The following is a 23,534-nucleotide window of genomic DNA, read 5'->3' as shown; positions in this document are numbered from 1 at the left end:
CATTAAAATTGCTACACCACGAAGATGACGTGCTACATACTCTAAATTTAATCGACAGGAAGAAGATGCTGCGATAAGCAAATGATTAGCTTTTCAGAGCATTCACACAAGGTTGGCGACACCTACAACGTGCTGACATAAGGAAAGTTTCCAACCGATTTCTCATACACAAACAGCAGTTGTCCGGCGTTGCCTGGTGAAACGTTGTTGTGATGCCTCGTGTAAGGAGGAGAAATGCGGACCATCACGTTTCCGTCTTATATAAAGGTCGGATTGTAGCCTATCGCGATTGCCGTTTATCGTATCGCGACATTGCTGCTCGCGTTGGTCGAAATACAATGACTGTTAGCAAAATATGAATCGGTGGGTTCAGGAGGGTAATACGGAAAGCCATGCTGGATCCCAACGGCCTCGTATCACTAGCACTCGAGATGACAGGCATCTTATCCTCATGGCTGTAACGGATCGTGCAGCCACGTCTCGATCCCTGAGTCAACTGATGGGGACGTTTGCAAGACAACAACCATCTGCACGAATAGTTCGACGACGTTTTCAGCAGCATGGACCCTTGACGCTGCATCACAGAAAGGAGCGTCTGCGATGTTGTACTCAACAACGAATCTGGGTGCACGAATGACAAAACGTCATTTTTCGTATGAATCCAAGTTCTGTTTACAGCATCATGATGGTCGCATCCGTGTTTGGCGACATCGCGGTGAACGCACATTGGAAGCGTGTATTCGACATCGCTATACTGGCATATCACCCGGCGTGATGGTATGGGATGACATTGGTTACCCGTCTCGGTCACCTCTTGTTCGTATTGACGGCACTTTGAACAGTCGACGTTACATTTCAGATGTCTTACGACCCGTGGCTCTACCCTTCATTTGATCCCTCCGAATCCCTACATTTCAGCAGGATAATGCACGACCGGATGTTGCAGGTCCTGTACGGGCCTTTCTGGATACAGAAAATGTTCGATTGCGGCCCTAGCCAGCACATTCTCCAGATCTTCCACCAACTGAAAACGTCTGGTCAATGGTGGCCGAGCAACTGGCTCGTCACAATACGCCAGTCACTAGTCGTGATGAACTGTGGTATCGTGTTGAAGCTACATGGGCAGCTGTACCTGTATACGCCATCAAAGCTCTGTTGACTCAATGCCCAGGCGTATCAAGGCCGTTATTACGGCCAGAGATGGTTGTTCTGGGTACTGATTTCTCAGGATCTATGCACTCAGATTGCGTGAAAATGTATTCACATGTCAGTACTAGTATAATATATTTGTCCAATGAATATTCGTTTATCATCTGCATTTCCTCTTGGTGTAGCAAATTTAATGGCCAGTAGTGTATTAATGTAGGATTTCCTACGATTTGTAATTGCGTCATTCATCTCGAAGTCTTACGGTATTTCGCTTGTCTCTCTACTGTTGCAGAATCTTTTGTTAACATTAACCTGATGCACCGGATTCTCAGAAAACACGAGATATAATAATCTGCTTCGTGAGTTCCGTGAGATTTGTTATCAGCTGTACAGAGCAAAGCTGTGTTGCCTAAGTTTCACAGACGAGTGCATGACTCTAAAAACTGGTTTTGCGTGAAATAAGAAGACAGCGAGCAAAATTATGATAGGAAGCGCTCCTCATTAATCAGCTACCCAATCTCCATTTGGCAGTATTGATTTGCGGTTGTAGATACATACTCGAGATGTCAAAGATAGCACCGAAAAATTTATGAGACGCACGTGCATTCGTTTAACAACCTGCAGCGGTTGTTAGATGCATGTGCTGGGATTTTGTCCGCTATTTGTAAGACCCGGCAAACGCTACACACTCGAGGTGTACAGTTACTGCAACTTTATCATTCTCGAAGATCAGGAGAACTATTATTTATTGTGGATTACAGTTTAACTCAAGAAATAAGTGTAATAAAGACGAATGAGCTCGCGAGCGCACACACACACACACACACACACACACACAGAAACGTGTTTGCGAGTGGTTTTAGACTAAGCAGTTTCTTAGCAAAGAATTTCTTTGCCTAATTGCCTCAGCTGAACCGGCTACCTACTCATGCCTACCCATTATGAAAAAAATTGGAAATTTGTGGTAAGGACAATGGGACCAAACTGCTGAGGTCATCGGTCCCTGAGCTTACGCTAACTTAAACTAACTTACGCTAAGGATAACACACACACAGCCATGCCTCAGGGAGCACTAGAACCTCCGACGGGGCGAGCTGCTCGAACCGCGACAAGACGCCTCAGACCGCACGGCTACCCCACGCAGCCACATTATGAAATATGTAACAATCGTAGTACACCTCATCTTTTCACAGCCACATAAATGTTTTCCTCCTTTTCGAGCACATTAGGAATATACTTTAGAACATGTAATTCATTGTACTAAATCAACTGCATGTCTTCCTGATTATCCTGTTCCTTCATTCCAGTGTAAACTCAGTCTTTTTGAAATTCGCTAAGAACGAAATCATCATTTGGTTCAATAAGGCAATCAGCTTCCACAGTGCATCAAGACAGCCAAAATAAAACATAAACATAAAATATTTCGTCCACATTAATGTTTATAATAAATAAATAAAATATATAAGTATGTATTCAATACAATCTATCTCTTCGATGTTCAAAACAAGTGACAAATGCCCGACTGTAGCCAATTTTAGGTAATAACGTAACGACTGTGACAAGCACTGCAGTAAAGAAAAGCCGTCTGTAACGAAACCACACGAAAACGGATACCTGATTGCCACGTGGGCATTTGATCCTAGCTCTTGTATGATGGGGGTCCATTGCTTAACCAATGTGACACTATTCTTTTTTCTTTTGGTTTTCTCTCGCCAGTTGATTTATCTTCTCATTCTGAGTTCATTGCCATATACATACGCAAAATGTGTATTTCTCAGTAATTTAAAATTTAAAACAGAGACACTGTAGTTTATTTTTCTGCTTGAAAAATGCAGATGACTAAGATGTGTTAACTAATAGAAAAAAGAAAGATTAAATAAAATCTCCTCTTGAACAGGGTACGTGAGTTGACTTAATTCCTTTACTCCGACGTGGAGCATAGGGCACACGTTAGAGCTCTCCATCTGACCCTGTTCTTGGCCAACTTCTTGATGTTACCCCAGGAGTGGCCAATGACTTGCCACCTCAGCCTCGACAGTCCTGCGCCGGGTCGACCGCGGTCTGCCTCTCCTCCTTGCTCCTTGTACGTTCCATTCTAAGGCCTGCTTTGGAATATGTTGTGGGCCTCTTCTCAGGATGTGTCCAATCCATGTCCATTTCCTTTCTTTTACGGTTATCTCGACTTCCTATTGTTTGGTGGGTTGCCATAGTTCTTGGTTTGAGATAACATTTGCCCAACTTTCTCCCAGTATAGTCCTCAAACATTTATTGATGAATGTTTGTACTCTTAGTTTAATTTGTTCTTTCACCTTCCACGTCTCACACCCGTAAAAGAAAACAGATTTTTAATTCGACTCAAAGATTTTAAGCTTTACCTTCAACTATACTGAACCGTGAAAATCTACTTTGAAAATCTTTTCTTAAGGAATTTACATTATTTACTAGCGATTCATCAATAACATTAACACACTATGTGAGCGTGGAAGGCCGATCGGGGTGGCTACAGGTTGGAGCCGGGCGACTGCTATGGTCGCAGGTTCGAATCCTGTCTCGGGCATGGATGTGTGTGATGTCCTAAGGTTCGTTAAGTTTAAATAGTTCTAAGTTCTAGGGGACTGATGATCTCAGAAGTAAAGTCCCACAGTGCTCAGAGCCCTTTGAACCATTTTTTTGAGCATGGGAGTAGTTGGCAATGAGTAAGTGATGGAAACAAATTAAATTTCAACCAATGGAAATTTTATTCATAAAAGCCGTTTCAAAACAGTTTTAAAATTATAAGCAGAAAAGCAGCCTCGGAATATCAAGTTACAATTATTCTGCGGTAGAATTAAAAAAAAAATTGTTACAGTAGGACCCTTCGGGCTGACAATCTTCCGCTCCCTTTCAACACGGCCATAGTCACGACCGCTCACAACGACCTCTGAAAAACTACACTGGTGCAAATCTGTAACACTCCAGTTTACTTTAAAATAAAAATTTGAACAACTCACACAAATACATTATCTATGCACCTCGTAAGAGGGAAGAAAATGGTACAATCACTCACACAAAGAACTTATTTTCCACCAAAAGTGCAATTTGTTTTTAAAAAGGCTCTTACAGTGGAAAGGGTGACAACTTTATAAAAATTACTATTTAAATAAAATCCATGAAATTCAGACATACATAAAGTGTACAACATGCTCTACATTACACATATACTGCCTCGCAAGATGATAGGCAAGATAAAAACATATTTCAGGAATTCGGTCCTTACTTTAAACCTATAAATTCGTTAACACGGAATCGTACAAACATGACAGAGGCAGCTATTAACGTATGGCAGACTGACGGTGGGGATGGGTGGGGGGGGGGGGGGGGGGTACTAAACAACCCGAACCGCAGATTGTTCTAAACCTCCCCAATTCGACAAGGGAAAAACAGACCACCCAATTCACAATAACCACCTTCCCGCGGGTGGGCAAACGGAGAAGAATGGTGGGACGACCCCAAAACAAAGCGGCTGGTGCCCTCACCAAGAAAACAAGTAGAATTTAACAAGTAAATGGAACAACATATCTCCAATCACTTAACTTCTAATAAACAGCGATTGCTGGCAAAGACCTGGCGCAGCACCCCCAACGCTCTCCCGAACCGTCCGCTGCCAGTCGCTTCAACGGACGCAGGAAGGCGCGCCGACCTCCCGTCGCACGGCGTCGCAGCTCGCACCGGCCAGCCCGATGTCGTGGTTCCGCTCCTGTTGTTCTCTTGTGAACGACGAAGCCACTACCCCTCGCTGTACGGCACTGCCCACTGGACTCACGTGGGGACCTCACATGCACCGACGCTCAAGGCGGACAAATCATCTCGTGTCTCAGTGCGCGACCGACCAGCCGACCAATCCAACCGCCAATGACCGTTGCCCGAGCAACTCGAGCAGACTGGCGGCCTAACGCAGATGCAGGAACTCAGCCCCGACCAGGTGACCACTAGCTGTTACAGGCGGAGTGGCAAAACTCTCATTTTCTGACTTAAAGTTTGATCCAAACGACTGACATACTCCCATTCCGACGACAGACAGACACTGACTACCCTACACTGAGCTGGCTGACCAACTGACTGGACCCGCCTCGACTGACCGCCTCACCTCTACCGAACTCATAGCGCCCCTTAAACGCACGTGAACAGCCAACCTTTCCCCTTTCCCACCAGAGGGAGACACCAAAGCTGCGATGCCAGAGCGGCGCCACCGCCGGAAAAGGAGGGCGACTGCTTCACACAACGTGCTTCGGCGAGCTCTTCAAAACAGCATTATTTTTTTTTTTACCACGGCTCATATATTTCACGAGATGTCCAAACCAGTCGCAACTGGGCAAAGGCCCCTTTTGTCTTTTTTATTCTACTTTCGACGTCTTCTGTCGCCCCTCTATTTTTGGAAACAATACTTCCCAGATAACAAAAGCTCTCCACCTGTTCAATCTCCCCTACTTTCACGGCTAGTGAATACTTGTTCTTACTGTTCATTCTAAGCTCATTAGTCTTAGCCGTGTTCATTTTTAATCCAATTCTCTGAGCTTCTGTTTCCAATTCCTTAAGTTTCTCACTTACATCCTTGAAAGTGTGGGACAGAATGGAGATGTCGTCCGCAAAGTCCAGGTCCTCCTGTCGATCATATAGAGTCCACTGTATACCTCTCCTTTTCTCTCGGGTTACCTTCTTCATGACACCATCTAATGTCAGCAGCAAAATCAGTGGTTAAAGCAAACAACGCTGCCTTACTCCAGAATTTAAAATGAATGAATCTGAGAGATTCCAATCATGCAAGTATATTCTGCAAATGAGTTACTTATCACTAAAAAATTAAATTTGGTAAATGTTAAAATAAATCAAGTGGAATGATATAAAAAAAATTGAATTTCTACCTTCATTTCCTTCCAGATAATTGGTATCTTAAGTAATTTCTCGATAGAAATTTCCATACCATACTTAATTCTGGACGTTTTATGGATATTTATGCTGGACACGATAGATGATATACCGGCGTTATATTATTTCACTCTGTTACGAATGGTAATTGGTACTGATAAGTTTCATTTGTGAGTAGTCCTCTTCCATACCGGCATTATCGTTTATCGACATCCTCCATGATAGGAGCGAATACACTGAAGCGCCAAAGAAATTGGTATAGGGATGCGTATTCAAATACAGAGATATGCAAACAGGCGGATACGGCACTGTGGTCGGCAGTGCCTGTATAAGACAACAAGTGTCTGGTATAGTTGTCAGATTGGTTACTGCTCCTACAATGGCAAGTTATCAAGATTTAAGCGAGTTTCAACGTTGTGTTATAGTCGGTGCACGGCGAAGGGTCACAGCGTCTCCGAGATAGCGATGAAGTGGGGATTTTCCAGTACGACCATTTCACGAGTGTACCGTGAATATCAGGAATCCGGTAAAACATCAAATCTCCGACATCGTTGATGCCAGAAAAAGATCCCGCAAGAACGACGACTGAAGAGAATCGTTCGACGTGACAGAAGAGCAACACATCCGCAAATTGCTCCAGAATCGAATGCTGGGCCATCAACATGTCAGAGTGCGAACCATTTAACAAAACATCAACGATATGGGCTTTCAGAGAAGAAGGTCCATTCGTGTACCATTGATGACTGCAACACAAAGCTTTACGCCTCGTCTGGGCTCGTCAACACCGAGAATGGGCAGTTGACGAATGGAAACATGTTGCCTGGTCGGATGAGTCGCGTTTTAAATTCTGTCGAGCAGATGGACGTGTACGGGTATGGAGACAACCTCATGAATCAATGGACCCTGCGTGTCAGCAGGGGTTTATTAAGTAGTAGGGTAGTGGGCTTGTCTGGACACTTTTGATATCAAATTTATAAGCAAATTAATTAAATCGAGCAATAAATCACTCTCACTGGCACCCACCCTCAGCTCCGACCACACCCACCCCCCGCCCCCAAATGACGTGCCCCCGCCTCCTCATTCTCCTCCACGCCCCGTCACCCACCCCCAACCCACATCCAACCAACCCTATCGGCGGGAATTTCGACTTCTGGCGGGAATTTAGAATTTTGTCGGGAATTTCGAATTTTGAAGAGAATTTCTTTGTCCCAGGGCTGTGCTGACATCCCGCCCCACCCCCATCTGGGAAGTTTTGGGAAATTAAAAACTGGCAGTACCCTTTTGGGGACTTAAAACCTGATCCTTCTCGGTGAAAAGCCCAAGTGCACTCCCCTGACACAATTAAATCACCACGGGCGCTTGCAACTGAAGCGAAATTAAAAGTGCCGGTGCCCTTTCCCGAATTCGAACCCTGAATCTATTGAAAGGAAAGCCCAATTGCACCTCATAACACATGGAAACTGTCCAGATGCGGGAGAGGAAATTTAGCTTAGTGTATTTTATTTATTTTGGTCGGGAAAATGACGCAAATATCGACTCTAATTACGTAATTAATCACAAAGATTAGTCCTAATTACACAACAGTATCTATACCGCTGCACAAATACAGCATAAAATCGCAATAAAGAGCAAAAACTGACGATAGCATACGACTGGTGTTATCCTGTGGGAAAACGTTTCGCAACACCACTCGGAACTAATTACAGAAATGATTCAAATGGCTCTGAGCACTATGGGACTTACCTTCTGAGGTCATCAGTTCCCTAGAACCAACACTTGTAATGAATAATGCACCACATCTACAAGGGAAAATAGACTTCTTAAAAGACTGCAAGTGGGATGGTAGATGAGCATGCGTTCTCCGCGATGTACAATCACAAACTGTCGAAGATCGAGGCCCTCTCCCTTCCCTCCCTCCAGCCATCTACGGAGTGGTATAATTAACTAAACAATAGGGGATAAAAGGACGGCTGTCTCAAATGCAACTTGTTCATCTGAAGTACAGTGACACAGCCGCCCCTAATGGTTAGGGGGCGCACCTGACACAGACCAGGCAGGCACACAAGCCCTCCAATAGGCCTCTCGTTATGTCATGAAAAACACTTTTATTTAACGTCAACAACTCTTCTATGCAACTTGCTGAAAGTATTTCTCAGAAAGACCAGACCCCTCTCGAACAACAACGAAATACCGGAGTATAGTCCAGATGGTTCACAGTGTCTTCACTACAATGTGCAGTCTGGCGGTCAGCGTTTCAACAGAGTGCGACGCAGGAAACCAACAGAACAAAACTGTGATAAATGACTACAGGACCTCTTACAGAACTCCCACCACACTGTTCCGACTAATCTTCCAGCACAAACACATGTAGATATTGAATCTTCTCAAATTTCCTCGCTATAACGAAATCTGCCCAACACATACTAAGTACTTGTTCGCTATTTGGCCGTCTAGAGGACGACACGGTTGATTCAGCTACATTCCTGCACCCCTGCAGGCCTCTCCATTCAGACACCGCCGACCTGGAAATCTGACTCATTCTCGCCACGGACCATCGGCGCTGCACGCCAAGCACACATAGGCAGAAGCATCCTAGAAAACCGACCATATACATGTTTTATCACTGTACTTACAATTAAATATTACGACCGCGGTCCCAATTGGACGACATTCGACAATGAGCGAAATATGGGAAATATACCCTGCTGACGGTCGTGGCTCTGAAAATAGAAATATCTGTACCATTCTTATGACTTGGCATACTCTTCCATTAGGTGTCACAACATTCCAAATCAAATCCCTACCTTCCCTTTGACTGGACATAGTCATTTCCTTTGCACATGTCGGAACACACACACACATACTTTATAAGCCCGATGCTCAAGGCGACCCAAGCACACATCCCCTACTACTAAGTACAATACTTCGCCAATAACTGGCTGTTATCGATACGAAATAGTGCTGAAAGAAAATTAGCGATAGGTGGACATGTCTCATAAGTTTTTTCTCCTGCGAGCGGTACCACTGTGTCTTAGAAAGAGAGGCGTAGTTGTCTTACAAACAGCCAGATGTTAAAAAACAAGGGCATATTACCATCACCAGCGGTCTTGCGTCTACAGGTGCATACAAGTATCCATGTTAAAAGCTATACAGGCTTTAAAAATCTACATATGGCATTACCTCTGAATGAAGTGGCTTTTTCCAGACAAATACCATGACACTGAATATAGACCGTGATCACTGGAGTGTACAGTATCACACCAACAGTGCGGTTACACGTCGCCGATGGTGCAACCTCATTATAAAATTACCGAATTCTGAAAGTGATTTGGCGAAAGAGCGTGGTACGAAACCGATATTTCCAACTCCCTCGCGCCACTGCCACTAGTTATTTCTGTCTCGATGCGGTGTCAGAGGTTTGGCGATATATCGACTGGGCTATAGGCGATGGTTGATTGAGAAGAATCACAAGCAGTAGTAGATGGTGTGCTGATTTTGGTCGTAAGAAATGTACACTAGCTTTTCATATCTCTAGTGCTACGCTTTCGGTAGAAATCCTGTCTGGGATTTGGAATCACATGCAACCATATATCTGCGTTGGATCCCATGGAGAAGTCCTTTAATGATTACAGCCACTAGTGACTCATACATCTGGCACTCTCACATCTTGAAATGGGTCACCTTTCTCGAACTTATCTGTTACAGTAAAATTTCAATGTGGTTTTAGGTAGTCCCTATGCATCTTACAAGTGCCCCTCAGACTCTGCGCTACTATCCCTGCAGGTTTGTGGATTTGATCTTTCCAATGTAAGTCGGAAATGAATAGATGTCAGAGAAAACTATATCTACCACCTTCTGCAACCCTTGTAGAAACAGGCTAAGCTGAATTACTGTGACAGAACTGTGTTTTGACCATTTGAAGGAAACTGGAACTGTGAGAAGAGGATTTTGCTAGTTCACTGTGGTGTATCCTCAAACTACATACAAGTACTACAGATACACGTCGATCAGGGCCCATTCACGTCTATCACCTCAACATGCTATCTTCGTTAATTTGTAGCATCCAACAGAGAAAACTTATGAGCTATAAAAGCTCCACTAATTTCATCCGATAGAGAAGTCGATAAGATTCTTAAGACCTCTCTTTCCTCCCACATATCGAAAACAAATACTGCATGCGTGCCGGCATTGAGAATATGTGACGATCCTATATACAGGTATTGATCAACTGCACAGACTGCGGCGTGACGTGTAATTTCATATGTCGGACGCCGATGCTATGCGTTTATCTCTTTCCTTCTAAGAGGTATTCTCTGTTACTAACGATCGTTTTATATAGGACTGGTGCGAGAATAGTATCATTTCGGAACCGTGATCGGATGTGAATGGTGGACGCTATACATCTCTCGAGAGCTACATTGTGCACGTATCACATCGAGCCATTATTTTAAGGAAGTAGTTTTTTCGTTTTTAAGTTTGTTACCATAGTTTTTATCGTAGAGAAACTTGAAAGAAGGATGTATGTCGTGCGCTGGAGATACATTTCTTACATTGGAATATTAACAGTGCTGCATTCCGCATGACTGATAGGTCGGAAACTGAAGCGATCTAACATTATAGCCTGTTTTAAGTGAAGAGCGGTATAGCCTTATGTGTGTATGTGTTTATGTTCTCTCTTAACAATACCCTCCTGGTACTGATTGCAGACACTAGAACACACTTTATAATTGATAGCGTAGTTGATTCACATGAAATACTTCGAACTCCATTCGTCTGGAGCTCCATCATGCATAAAAATCACCTGTTTCTTGTTCTTCTTAACCGTTTGACATTATATCAAAACACTTTCAAATCTGTTGCCATACACCACTAAGGGGTGCTAACATCGTCAACTTGAACACGTCTGCAGAAATTCTGAACACTTCTACGGGTGAGGACTCGGCAAGCTCCATTGATTCATGAGTCGCGGAATGTAGCAGTCTACTTACGGTCAGCTCCAGATTAAACTGGTAATGGTGCTGCAGGGCTGGCTGATTAACGACAGTACGAGGGAGTCTTTCAGTCTCTAATTTTATCCCAAGACAGCGAGAATGCTCTGTGAATCTCATCTGCATAGAGATATATTGTAAATTAAGCACTATGCTCGAGATGTTAGAAATATGTAGAATGCAGTCTCGTATACTTTTATGATGTATGTGTTTGAGAATTGACAATGAATGGATGTACTGCACAGTCAACTATCTACATTTGCAAACAATACTCGCAAAGTAGAGAAGGGGCGGCTTAGCTATGAAACTGAAATTGGGAAACATGCTTCATTGGTCGGTGTTGAAATTACTGTAAAATTGCTAAAATTGTTCGCACTATCAACTGCGATGGCTATTATTACAGTACATGGATAGTGTCTTGTCCATCCCATTCGTCCACGCTGTTGGTTACCACATAACGGTAGACTGACATCGAATATTTGAGTTGGAGAAAGAGTTTTGGTGGAGGGGCAATACCTTCTAAGGGTGGTTAGCACCGAAACAGTGATCGCGTACATGACTGCAATATGACATATCAGTCAGAATGGAATGCAAAGCCATCAGCTATTCCGTCACCTTGACAGATGAGTTTAAATGTGGAGGTCGTCAATCACCTTCAGACTGCAGTTTGAAAACTCTCTACAACGCCGCTAAACTCTTCCTGTTTCCTTATTTTGTAACTGCCTTTTATTTAAAATCATCCAGTGTGTGTGGTGTGTTATAGTAGCAGAAGTAACAAAATTCGACATCTAGTGTTCTTCAAGAGATAATGGATCAGAATTTGTTAATGTCAGTTTAGAACCTGACACAGACCTCGAATTCTTGGCGGCAAAACAAACTGCATGGCAGTGTACAAAGCATTTTACAGCAGAAAAAAAAACAATGTTTCAAAAAGCAACACAGGGTCACAGGGAGCGTCTCTTGCGACTTACAGTATAATCTGTGGGCTACGACCATCCTCCTACAGTAGAGGTGAGGAAACTTTAACCTGGTCTGTGCAGTTGATCAATACCTGTATATTTAATAACATCGTCACATGTGCTCAAAGCTGGCACGCATGCAGTATTTGTTTTCGTTATATGGGAAGAGAGAGATGTCTTAAGAATCTTATCGACTTCTCTATCGGATGAAATTAGTGGAGCTTTTATAGTTCGTAATTTTTCTCTGTTGGATTTTACAGAATAACGAAGATAAATTGTTGGGGTGATAGACGTGAATGGGCCCTGAGGAACGCGTATGTGTAGTACTTGTATGTAGTATGGGGACACACCAAACTGCTGTAGCAAAATCCTCGCCCGTCTCCCAGTTCCTTACCCAAAAAATGGTCAAAACACAGTCCTGTAACAGTAACTCAGCTTAACGTGTTGCAGAAGGTGGTAGGCATAGTTTTCTCTGATTTCAACTCAGTTCCGACTTACATTCGAACTACTAGATGTGCAAAGCTGCAGGGATGGTGGTGCAGAGTCTGAGGGACAGTTGCAAGGTGCATAGGGACTACCTAAAACCACGTTGAAATTTTACTGTAGCAGATAAGTTCGAGGAAGTTGACCCATTTCAAGATATGAGAGTGCCAGATATATGCGTCACTAGTGGCTGTAATCATTAAAGGACTTTTCCATGGGATCCAAAGCAGGATTGTGGTTGCATGTGATTCCAAATCCCAGACAGGATTTCTACCGAAAGCGTAGCACTAGAGATATGAAAAGCTAGTGCACATTTCTTACGACCAAAATCGGCACACCATCTACTACTGCTTGTGATCCTTCTCAATCAACCATCGCCTATAACCCAGCCGATATATCGCCAAACCTCTGACACGGCATCGAGACAGAATGCGTTACCAATACTGGAGAAACAACGAGCGGCAGTGTCGCGAGGGAGTTGGAAATACCGGTTTCGTACCACGCTCTTTCGGCAAATCACTTTCAAAATTCGGTAATTTTATTATGAGGTTGCACCATCGGCGACGTGTAACCGCACTGTTCGAATGATACTATACACTCTGGCGATCACCATATATATTCAGTGTCACTTTATTTGTCTGTAAAAAACCATTTCAATCAGAGGTAATGCCATATGTAGATTTATAAAGCCAGTGTAGATTTTAACATAGATACTTGTATGCACCTGTAGAACCAAGACCGCTTGTGATGTTAATATGAACGTGTTTTCTAACATCTGGCTGTTTGTAAGACGACTACGCCTCTCTTGTTTGTAAGACGACTACGCCTCTCTTTCTAAGACACAGTGGTACCACTCGCGGGAAAAAAACTTATGAGACGTGTCCACCCATCGTTGATTTTCTCTCAGCATTATTTCGTGTCAGTAACAGTCAGTTATTAACGAAGTATTGTACTTAGTAGTAGGGGATGTGTGCTTGGTTCACCTTGAGCATCGGGCTTATAAAGTATGTGTGTGTGTGTGTGTTCCGACATGTGCAAAGGAAATGACTATGTCCAGTCGAAAGGAAGGTAGAAATTTGATTTGGAATGTTGTGACAGCTAACTGAAGAGTATGTCAAATCAGAAGAATGGTACTGATATTTCTATTTCCAGAGGTACAACCTTTAGGTGGGTGTATCTCTGATACTTCGCTCACTGTCGAATGATGTCCAATTGGGACTGCGATCGTAATATTTAAATGTAAGTACAATGATAAAGCATTTATGTGCTCAGTTTTCTAGGATGATTCTGCCTATGCATGCTTGGCATGCAGCGCCAGTGACCTGAGGTGGAAATGATTCACATTTCCAGCTAAGGTGGGAGCTGTCTGAACGGAGATGCCTGCAAGGGGGGAGGGGTAGGATAGTAGCTAACTTAACCATGTCTTCCACTAGGAGGCAGAATAACTAACTAATACTTGGAATGTGTAGGAAAGCTTTTGTGATCGCGTGGAAATTTGACAGGATTCAATACGTACTTGTGTTTGAGCTGGACGATTAATTGGAACGACGTGGTGGGAGATCTAAAAGAGGTTGTGGCTGAGCCTTTAGATAAACAACGCACAGTCATTTATTCCTTCGTCGCGCTCTGTTGTAATGCTGACCGCTGGGCAGAGCATTGTACTAAAGATGCTGTGGACCATCTGCACTGTTCTCCAGAATTACGTTGTTGTTCCAGATGGGTCCTTTTTTCTCAGAAATACTTTTAACAGATTACAAAAAAGATTAGTTGAAGTTAAATAAAAGTGTTTTCCATGAGGTCTATTGGAGGCGTTTGGGGGCCTGCCTAGTGTTTATCAGGTGCGCCCCCTAACCATTGGGGACAGCTGTGTCACTGAAAGACAGACAAACAAGTTGCATTTGGGACAGCCATCCCTTTATCTCCTGTTGTTTACTTAACTATACCTGCTTTTGTGTTGGCGAAGGTCCATCGCCTCAAGGTGGACAGCGGCCAGCACGTGTCATGAGGCTGTCACCAGAGGGCCTCGATTTTCAGCAGTTTGTTATTGTACATCGAGGAGAAGGCATGTTCAACTAACACACCCCTTTCCAGTCTTTTAAGAAGACGATTTTCCCCTGTACATGTGGTGCATTATGACCCATTCGTTACAAGTGTTGGTTTTTTCATAACAATTAGGAAATGTAAGTAGAACTGTGACGCATTTTTCCCATCATCTGTGGCTTCGGTTAGCTGGGATGTAGCGTGATTTTTATTAGGCGTATGTAGCGAACTCTGACGTCAAACAACGATAGATTACGCTTGCAGGTAATATACTTTTTAAATACCACTCTCGGTCCAACACCAGCTTCTCGTGAGCTGAACATATTTCCCACCAAAAAGGATAACGGTAGTACCTTATACCACAGCCTTTTTCCCGGCAGCTTGTAGGTGTAGGGTAGAGTTTGAGTGTTTCTGAGTGGAATTGCGAAATGAGTTCCCGCAGGATAAAACTAGTTATATGGTATCGTCAATTTCTGCGCTGCATTGCGATTTTATGCTATCCTTGTGCAGCAGTATGCGTATAGTTATGTAATTAGGACCTATCTTTGTGATTAATTACGTAATTAGAGTCGATATTTTCGTCATTTTCCCGACTAAAATAAATAAAGTACACTAAGCTAAGTTTCCTCTCCCGCATCTGGACAGTTTCCATGTGTTAGGGGGTGCAATTGAGCTTTCCATTCAGTAGAATCAGGGTTCGAGTTCGGGAAATGGCACTGGCATTTTTAATTTCCCCTCAATTCCAAGCGCCTCCGGTGATTTAAATTTGAGGGGAAATTAAAATACCAGTGCCATTGTGTTAGGGGGTTGCACTTGCACTTGGGTTTTCCACCCAGAAGGACCAGGTTTCGGTTCCCAGAAAGGATACTGACAGTTTTCAATTTCCCGCCATTTCCCTGGTGGGGGATCGGGTGGGATTTCTGCGCAACCCTCGGATAAAGAAATTACCGCCAAAATTAGAAATTCCCACCAATAGGGTAGGTTGGGGGAGAGGTGGCGGTAGGGGACGGGGGATGGGGAGAGAGGGATGGGGAGGCTGAGTCACAAGAGCAGCTGAAAAAAGCACGTGACGTCACCCGGTGTGCTCGGAGTGGGGGGGAATGGTTGGGGGAGGGGTGGAGGTGATTAATTCGCTTATTAATTTGGTATCAAAAGTGTCCTGACAACCCCACTACCCTACTACTTCTTTAATGGTGTGTGGTGTGTACAGTTGGTATGATATGGGATGTTTGATACGTCTACTTATGACTCCGATAGGTGACGCATACGTAAGCATCCTGTCTGATCACCTGCATCTATTCACGTCTATTGTGTTTTCCGACGGACTTCGGCAAATCCAGCAGGGCAATGCGACCCCTAAGACGTTCAGACAATCTGTTGTCTCCGGAAACAGTCATCTGAGTTTAAACAGTTCCGTTGGCTACTAAACTCCCCAGCATATCTGCGATGCCTTGCAACATACTTTTCAGAAGAGATCTCCACGCCTCTCGTAGTACTCTTAAGGGTATATGGAGAGCCTTGCAGGATTCATGGCGTTAGTTTCCTCCAGCACTATTTCAGACATTAGTCGAGACCATGCCATGTCGTTTCGCGGCACTTCTGTGTGCTCGCGGTGACCCTACACATATTAGGCAGGTGTAACAGTTTCTTTGGCTCTTCAGTTATTTTTTGTGAAATGTATCCACCTTTCCTAAGACTTCAACTCTCTTAATGTGTTCTGTCATTCTGGACATAAGTGACTTGGAGGTCGGCTAAAATATTTACAGGGTCCAAGATGATGTGGGCACTATGAACCAAGATACGAAGTACCGCTTCACACTGAGCCTGATGGTGACAACTGTCAGTCTTTACACGGATCAGCGTCAGTTGGCTTTGTATAAAAGGCTTGTCCCGACATATTATCAACCTTCCCCCTGTCTAATACGTCAACGAAGGGATGTAAATGCCGGCCGCAGTAGCCGAGCGGTTCCAGGCGCTTCAGTCCGGAATCGTGCGACTGCTACGGTCGCAGGTTGGAATCCTGCGTCGGGCATGGCTGTGTGTGATGTCCTTAGGTTAGTTAGGTTTAAGTAGTTCTACGTTCTAGGGGATTGATGACCTCAGATGTTAAGTCATAGTGCTCAGAGGAATTTGAACCATTTTAAGGGATGTAAATCATCCTTTTCTTCCTGTATCGTGAAGTGATTATTCGAGTGGGTGGAATTCAGATGTACTAAAAAGCTAAATGATATGTGTGAGTGCCAGAGTTTCTGTCAACTGGCCTAAGAAAAACCCCTTTCTTGTGAATCTTCGGGAGACAGATGCGAAGCCGGGTAGGGAGACGGGAGTCTATTGGGCTGTAACCTCCCTTTCCAAAATCTGAACCTGTTTTTTCTTAATCTCTGTGGGAGAAACAAAAAGAATTATAACAGATTAAGAAAAGACATCCAATTACTCAAGAGAATTTGGAGATCGCATAGTGACACAAAATTTCTATGAGTTCAGCTCGCTCCACTCCCCCCAAGACCTAAATCCTGGATTCGACTCTGTGACGGAAGACCATATAATCTATGTGTAGTCCTAAAGCATACACTGCACCCCGACAACACAGCGTCGCGAAACGGCATCGATAAGGCGCTGACCCGCGCGCCAGTGGAAAAACGGGGCAGCGCAAACCTACAGCAAGACAAGAGTTCGGCGACCCCTGTCAACGCTGACTTAATCAGCTGCCCATCGCTGGTCGTCTCAGTTCGGTCGCACACTTTGAGAGCATAAATACTATGTAACAGGAAGATGATAGTTAGCCTGCGTTCTGCGGCTAGTAATAAATTGCCAATGTAATTGCAAGTAGGAGGCACAGGAAGCACACAAAGTATTGTTTCTTCCCTTAATAAAGTTTTGTATTAATTTTTGTGTTTTGTACACATGATTTTTAGTTCCTGCCACTGGCCGTCGCAACTTCTTTCCTTGTTTGTGTTGATGCTGACTCTCACAGCAGCCAATAACTATATAGGGGAGACAAAGCAATAAGAATTAAGACTCTTGATAGTTTCTTCCGACAAGGAACACTCCAAAGCAATAAGAATTAAGACCCTTGATAGTTTCTTGCAGTAAGAAACATTCCTCTCGACACTTTTTGTCGGTTTAGCACTGAGCCTGGTATATTCTGGATCAGACAGTAAACACTAAACTTTTGAAAATAATCCTGTTTGTCCAACACTACTGTAGCATTGCCGTTGTCCGTGGTTAAGATAATGTCAGGATCCACCATGAATGAACACAGAGCAGTTATTTTTCTTTAAAAAGTGATTCCAATGAATTCCTAACTACTTAACCTCATAGAAGGTATTTTAACCCCGTTTGTACAACTATAGTAAAATGAATGTTTACATTAGTATACGCTTCTCGTTTTATTGATATAAAACATCGACAGTGGTCTGTAATTAAATGTATTTACAATCTGGTTTGTTTTCTACATGCAAAAACAGTTGCAAAAGATATTGCTCTGCGATTTTTACTTACGTTCTTTTATGTCCGAGTTTCACTAACTTCATAGAGTACGGTCTGCTTGCACATTTTTCAAGTAATCCATCGTGTGGTGCTGCTGTTTTTTTTTGTTACCTTGTCTCACTTTGTTTTGCAGCACTATACATTTCGTCGAGGGAAACACAGCGGAATACAGCAGCCCCACTGTTGGATTGCATACTTGTGGATAAAAGTCTTTCTGTTTGCTTTTGTGTAAGTAGCGTTGCCAACATAACCGCTAGTTATGGTTTTCACTTGATCTAATAACTCTTCATCTGTGCTCTGTCATAAGTGAGTTATATATATAGGTAAGTTAAGTGATTTTTTGTGGCGTCTGGGTTCTAATATTTATACTTGGTCGTTAACTAGTTGTTTACTTTATGTTAGTCCTTTGTGAATTTGTGTGTGTGGTAGGTTTCTCGAAACGCCCTGAGGTGTTCGTTCTTACTGAGTTGCACGATGCTCCGATCATTTAGTATTTTAATAGGCCTTTGATACTCTTGTTTAAGGAGGCCTCCAAACGTTGAGTGGTTTGTGTTGTATTTCGATACCATTCTGTGTCTTTTGTATCTACCAGTCAGTCCGATGTAAATTTTGTTACAGACTCTGCAATTGAGTTAGTAAATACCAGATTACTGGAATCTGTCTGATTTTGTTTTTAGTTTCGGGACGTGTTTTCTACATCGAACTGTTTGTTTTGTAGGCAGTGTTTAAGAACTGTTTTTGTAATGTATTACCTATTTCTTATGACACTTTTTTGTGGTAGGTCATTGTATCCCAGTTTATTGTATTATTTTTACCAATGTTTATCGTATTTAAAACACATTTTATGGTTCTAAAGCAGCTGCAGGCACCATGGCCACAAAAATTAACAAACATGGTTCCTTTAAAAATACACACAAACCATCCCATGAAAGCTCACTTTCAAAGTTTCAGAAACCAACTTTAAGGGATGAATCTAGGAATATAAAATCCCGTGCATAGGGATCTCAGAGATAAGATTCAACTAACTACAATGTGCACTCAGGCATTTAAATAATAATTCTTCCCGCTCTCCATCACTGAATGGTACCGGAAGAAACCGTAAAAGCTAGTACAATGGGAAGTACCCCCTGCCATACACGTCTTGTTGCAGAACCCAAACAAGCAAAATGATCGTACGCAACGTAAGAGTTTTGGTTGGCAGCAAGGAGGAATGTTCAGCGTACTCTGCACAGAAGTGGCTTGCCCTCGATGTTGTATCATCAGTACTCTGAGCAAACAATAGAGGAAACCAAGGAGAATTTTGGAAAGGGAATTTACATACAGGGAGAAAAAATAAAAACTAAGGTTACTGACGATGTTGATACCTTGTCACAGAGGGCAGAGCGCGTGAGAGTAGCCGGACTGGATGGATAGTATCTTGAAAAGAGATTATAGGGTGAACATCAACAAAGAAATCGAATATACTGAAAGTAGTCGAATTAAATCAGGCAATAATGAGGGAATTAGATCAGTCATAGATGCGATCTTGTATGTGACTAGCAAAATAACTGGTGATGCCAAAAGCAGAGAGCATATAAAATGCAGACTAGCAATAGTAAGGAAAGCATTTGTGAAAAAGAGAGATGTGTTATAAGCGAACATGTATTTTCTGAGGCTAATGGTGTGGAGTGTAGCCTTATATGGAATTTAAACGTATTCTATTAACAGTTTAGATAAGAAGAAGAAAGAGAACCTCCTGACACGTAGTTCTACAGAAGAATCTGGAAGAGTGCTCCAGAAGGATTACTGTGGTTGGTCACGATGTCCCAAATTTGGCACTATTGTTTCTTCCAAGTATGTTCGTCAAGTTTGGAAGGATTGCCTTATTTCAACGTATTGCTGTTGTTAAGGAATTGTTTTAATTTTAAGTAGTTTTATGGCTGTATGTGTTGGTGAGTCAACTGCCGAAATTTACGGATGTTGCTCTTGAAACTAACCGACTTCAGAAGTCTGTAACTGTTGCCGTAATTGTATGTATTATGTCAAATTAAATTTATTTATCAAAATAAATGTGTAAAATTTTATTGTACGTTTTCCGCTCCAGTCAACGCGCAGCATCAAGAAAACTATCTAATGCTACTAGGGCTAAGCACTTCGCCGAAGTGGAGTCCAATTGAAAGACTAGCAACAAGCCGATCAACCACACTGAATTATTATTTTAATTAAAGAGCTCTACAAGTATTGATTTCGAAATGAAGGAGAGGGCAAACAAGTAGGAAATGAAGGAGCACAAAAAGAATTGAACAGAATAGAAGTCTTCAAATAATACTCACCCGAAGAAGCGACGGATTGGTACGACATCTCCTAGAGCTTCCAAGCGGGCGCTGGAGTGGTCACTAGATGAGGAAAAAGGTTAGGGCCAGGAACATACTAGATAATTGCTGGGAGTGTTTGTATAAACGCCTTTTGTTTTTTATCAGCATATCGGTGTTGTTTCAATATAATAGCTGGCCATGTTGCCTAAACCTGCCATTGGAACACTTAAACCTAAACCAACGAGCGGGGTGCATTTGTACACTAAGGTGGCAAAAGTCGTGGGATAGCGATATGTACGTATACAGATGGCGGTAGTATCGCGTACACGAAGTATAAAAGGGCAGTGCCTTGGCGGAGCTGTCATTTGTACTCAGATGATTTATGTGAATGAGTTTCCGACGTGATTATGGCCTCACGACGAGAATTAACAGGCTTCGAACGCTGAGTGGTAGTTGGAGCTGAACGCATAGGACTTTCCATTTCGGAAAACTTTACCGAATTCGATGTTCCGAGATCCACAGTGTCGAAAGTCCTCCGAAAGTACCACATTTAGGCATTACCTCTAACCACGGACAACGCAGTGGTAGTCAGCCTTCACTTACCGAGCGAGAGCAACGGCGTCTGCTTAGAGTTTTCAGTGCTAACAGACAATCGACATTGGGTGAAATAACTGCAGAAATCAATAAGAGACGTACGACGTACGTGTCCATTAGGACAGTCCGGCGAAATCTGGCGTAAGTGGGCTACAGCAGCAAGTGCCTTTCCTAACAGCACGACATCTCCTGCAGCGCCTCTCCTGGGTCCGTGACACGTCACTTGGACCCTGTACCACTGAAAAACCGTGGCATGGTCAGATAACTCCCCATTTTAGTTGATAAGAGCTGATGGTAGGGCTGAACCGCGTAACAGACTCCACAAATCCAAGGACCCAATAAGGAATTGTGCAAGCTGGTGGTGGCTCCGTAATGGTGTTGACTGTGTTTGCATGGAATGAACTAGGTCTTGTTGTTCAACTGAACCGATCATTGGCCGGTAATGGTTGTCTTCGGCTACCTGGAGACCTATTTGCAGCCATTCAAGGACTTCCATGTTACCAAACAACGATGTAGGATATCGGACCACAGTTTTCCGCATCGGTTTGAAGAACATACTGGACATATCGAGCAAATGATTTGTCCACCCAAATGAACCACAATGAAACCCTTCGAACAATTATAGGGCATAATCGAGAGGTCAGTTCGTGAACAAAATCCAGCACCGCCAACAGTTTCGCAACTATGAACGGCTATAGAGGCAGCAGGGCTCAACATTTCTGCAGGAGACTTTGCGCTGAACCGCCGATCCTGTCGCAGCAACTCAGCAACGATGTCTGCAGCAGGGGAAAGAAAGGCAATCTGCAAACCAACAGGCTTCACAACAGCCTAACCGTCTACCCAACATCGACGGTCCGCCGTATATCAAATTATAAGTTCTTTTCCCAGTTACTTGAAAAATCCATAAAGAAAAACATTAAGCTGTAGCAGATTCAACCTAGAAGATAAGGATAGACGCAGAAAAAATTTATCAGTCCCTATTGTAGCAAGTTTCACGCAACAACAAAAAAAATGACAGTTCAACGAAGTCACAGAGGTTCTATATGTTCGTTGTGCGGTCTGACACTCCTTTGCCCAGAATAAATTGAAATTCTCCTAATTTTTCCTTAAATCATTAATTAATGTCAACCTTGTTCTCATTTAACGAAATATTCCACTTTAAAACCGATCATATTTACCACAATCGGCGATAAAGTTTTAAAACAGAATTTTAATACACTTCACAGTATCGATTATTTTCAAAATGTCAATACGTGTCGACTTCTCATTAATAAAACTTTAAACTAGTTAATTATTGAAAATCGTCCACACTCCTGATAAAATTCTGCCAGGATCTCTTCAAGCAGTCTGCATTTCAATAAAATTTGCAAATTTCACACATAAGTAATATTTATGATGTATGTCGTAACAACAGAGTCAACTGACTGTTTTAACTTTCAACTCGAAGTTTATTTAACAGTTGATAACCAATTGACATCCACATACAAACTTTATCATTCCACCTTCAACATTGAACTCCTTTTCATTTTCTAAAAAAAAAACATAAAACGTATTTTAATAACGGTCAGCATGATGTTTCAACGGTTCTTCCAGCCGCCGGCCGTCGACTACGATGCAATAGTGGTTAGCTCTCGTCGTCCGCCGCGTCTGGAGTCCCCACTGGATCATCTTGCTGCCACGCTCGACATGAAAGGAAAGGAAAACATGTAGATTTAGCTAACATTAGTGTTATTCCCTTTTGTTAAAACTTATCATATACCTTTTCCAATAATTCTCTGTGTTCTTCCTAATTATCAGAGGTTACTATCAAATCGTCCACATATTGTAAGATTTTCTGCGTTAACTCATCTCCAAGAGCTAAATCCAACGCCCTCATAAATACCGATACCGTTACGTTAAGACCGAATGGTAAAACTTTGAATTGGAATTACCTGCCCTCAAATAAAAATGCAGTATATGGCCTAGAATCTGGATGGAGTTTTACTTGCCAATATCCGTCAGTTAAATCCATTGTACTGATGTACTTCCACCGTTTTAATCGGACCAACACTTCTTCCATAGGTTCCATTTCAATCACTCGATTCAGTGCCCATGCATCTAAAACTAATCTCACACTGCTGTCTGCCTTTTTTTACTACTAAAATCGGATTATTATATTGGCTTTAACATCTTTCAATAATGTCCTGATCCATCATCTTTTTAAGTTCGAGAGCTACAGCTGGTTTAATGACTATAGGTATGGTATACGATTCCTTAAGGAAAGGCTTATTATCTTTAATCTTATTTTTGTATTTATACCCTGCTATACGACGGGGTTTATTGGAGAAAACTTCCTTATATTTTACCAACAAGTCCACTAATTGTGTTTTTTCCGTTGGTGATAAATAATCATTCTCTTTTAATTTATTATCGAAACGATTTTCATTACTTTGTTCTACTAGTTTCTTACCATTAACGGGTACGTCTGTGACCGCACATAGGTGTGCTTTCTCTATATTCTGCACATCGTCAAGTTCACCTTTACAAAACTGAACTTCAAAACGCTTACCCTGTATAGTGCATATCATAAACCCTTTCTCAAAATCTAGAGTAACCCCCATGGTTATTTAAGCAATCTAGCTTTACATTTTGTC

The sequence above is a fragment of the Schistocerca gregaria genome, chromosome 2 (assembly GCF_023897955.1).
Source record: "Schistocerca gregaria isolate iqSchGreg1 chromosome 2, iqSchGreg1.2, whole genome shotgun sequence".
NCBI classification, from domain to species: Eukaryota; Metazoa; Arthropoda; class Insecta; order Orthoptera; family Acrididae; genus Schistocerca; species Schistocerca gregaria.
Note: the sequence above shows the minus strand (reverse complement) of the source record.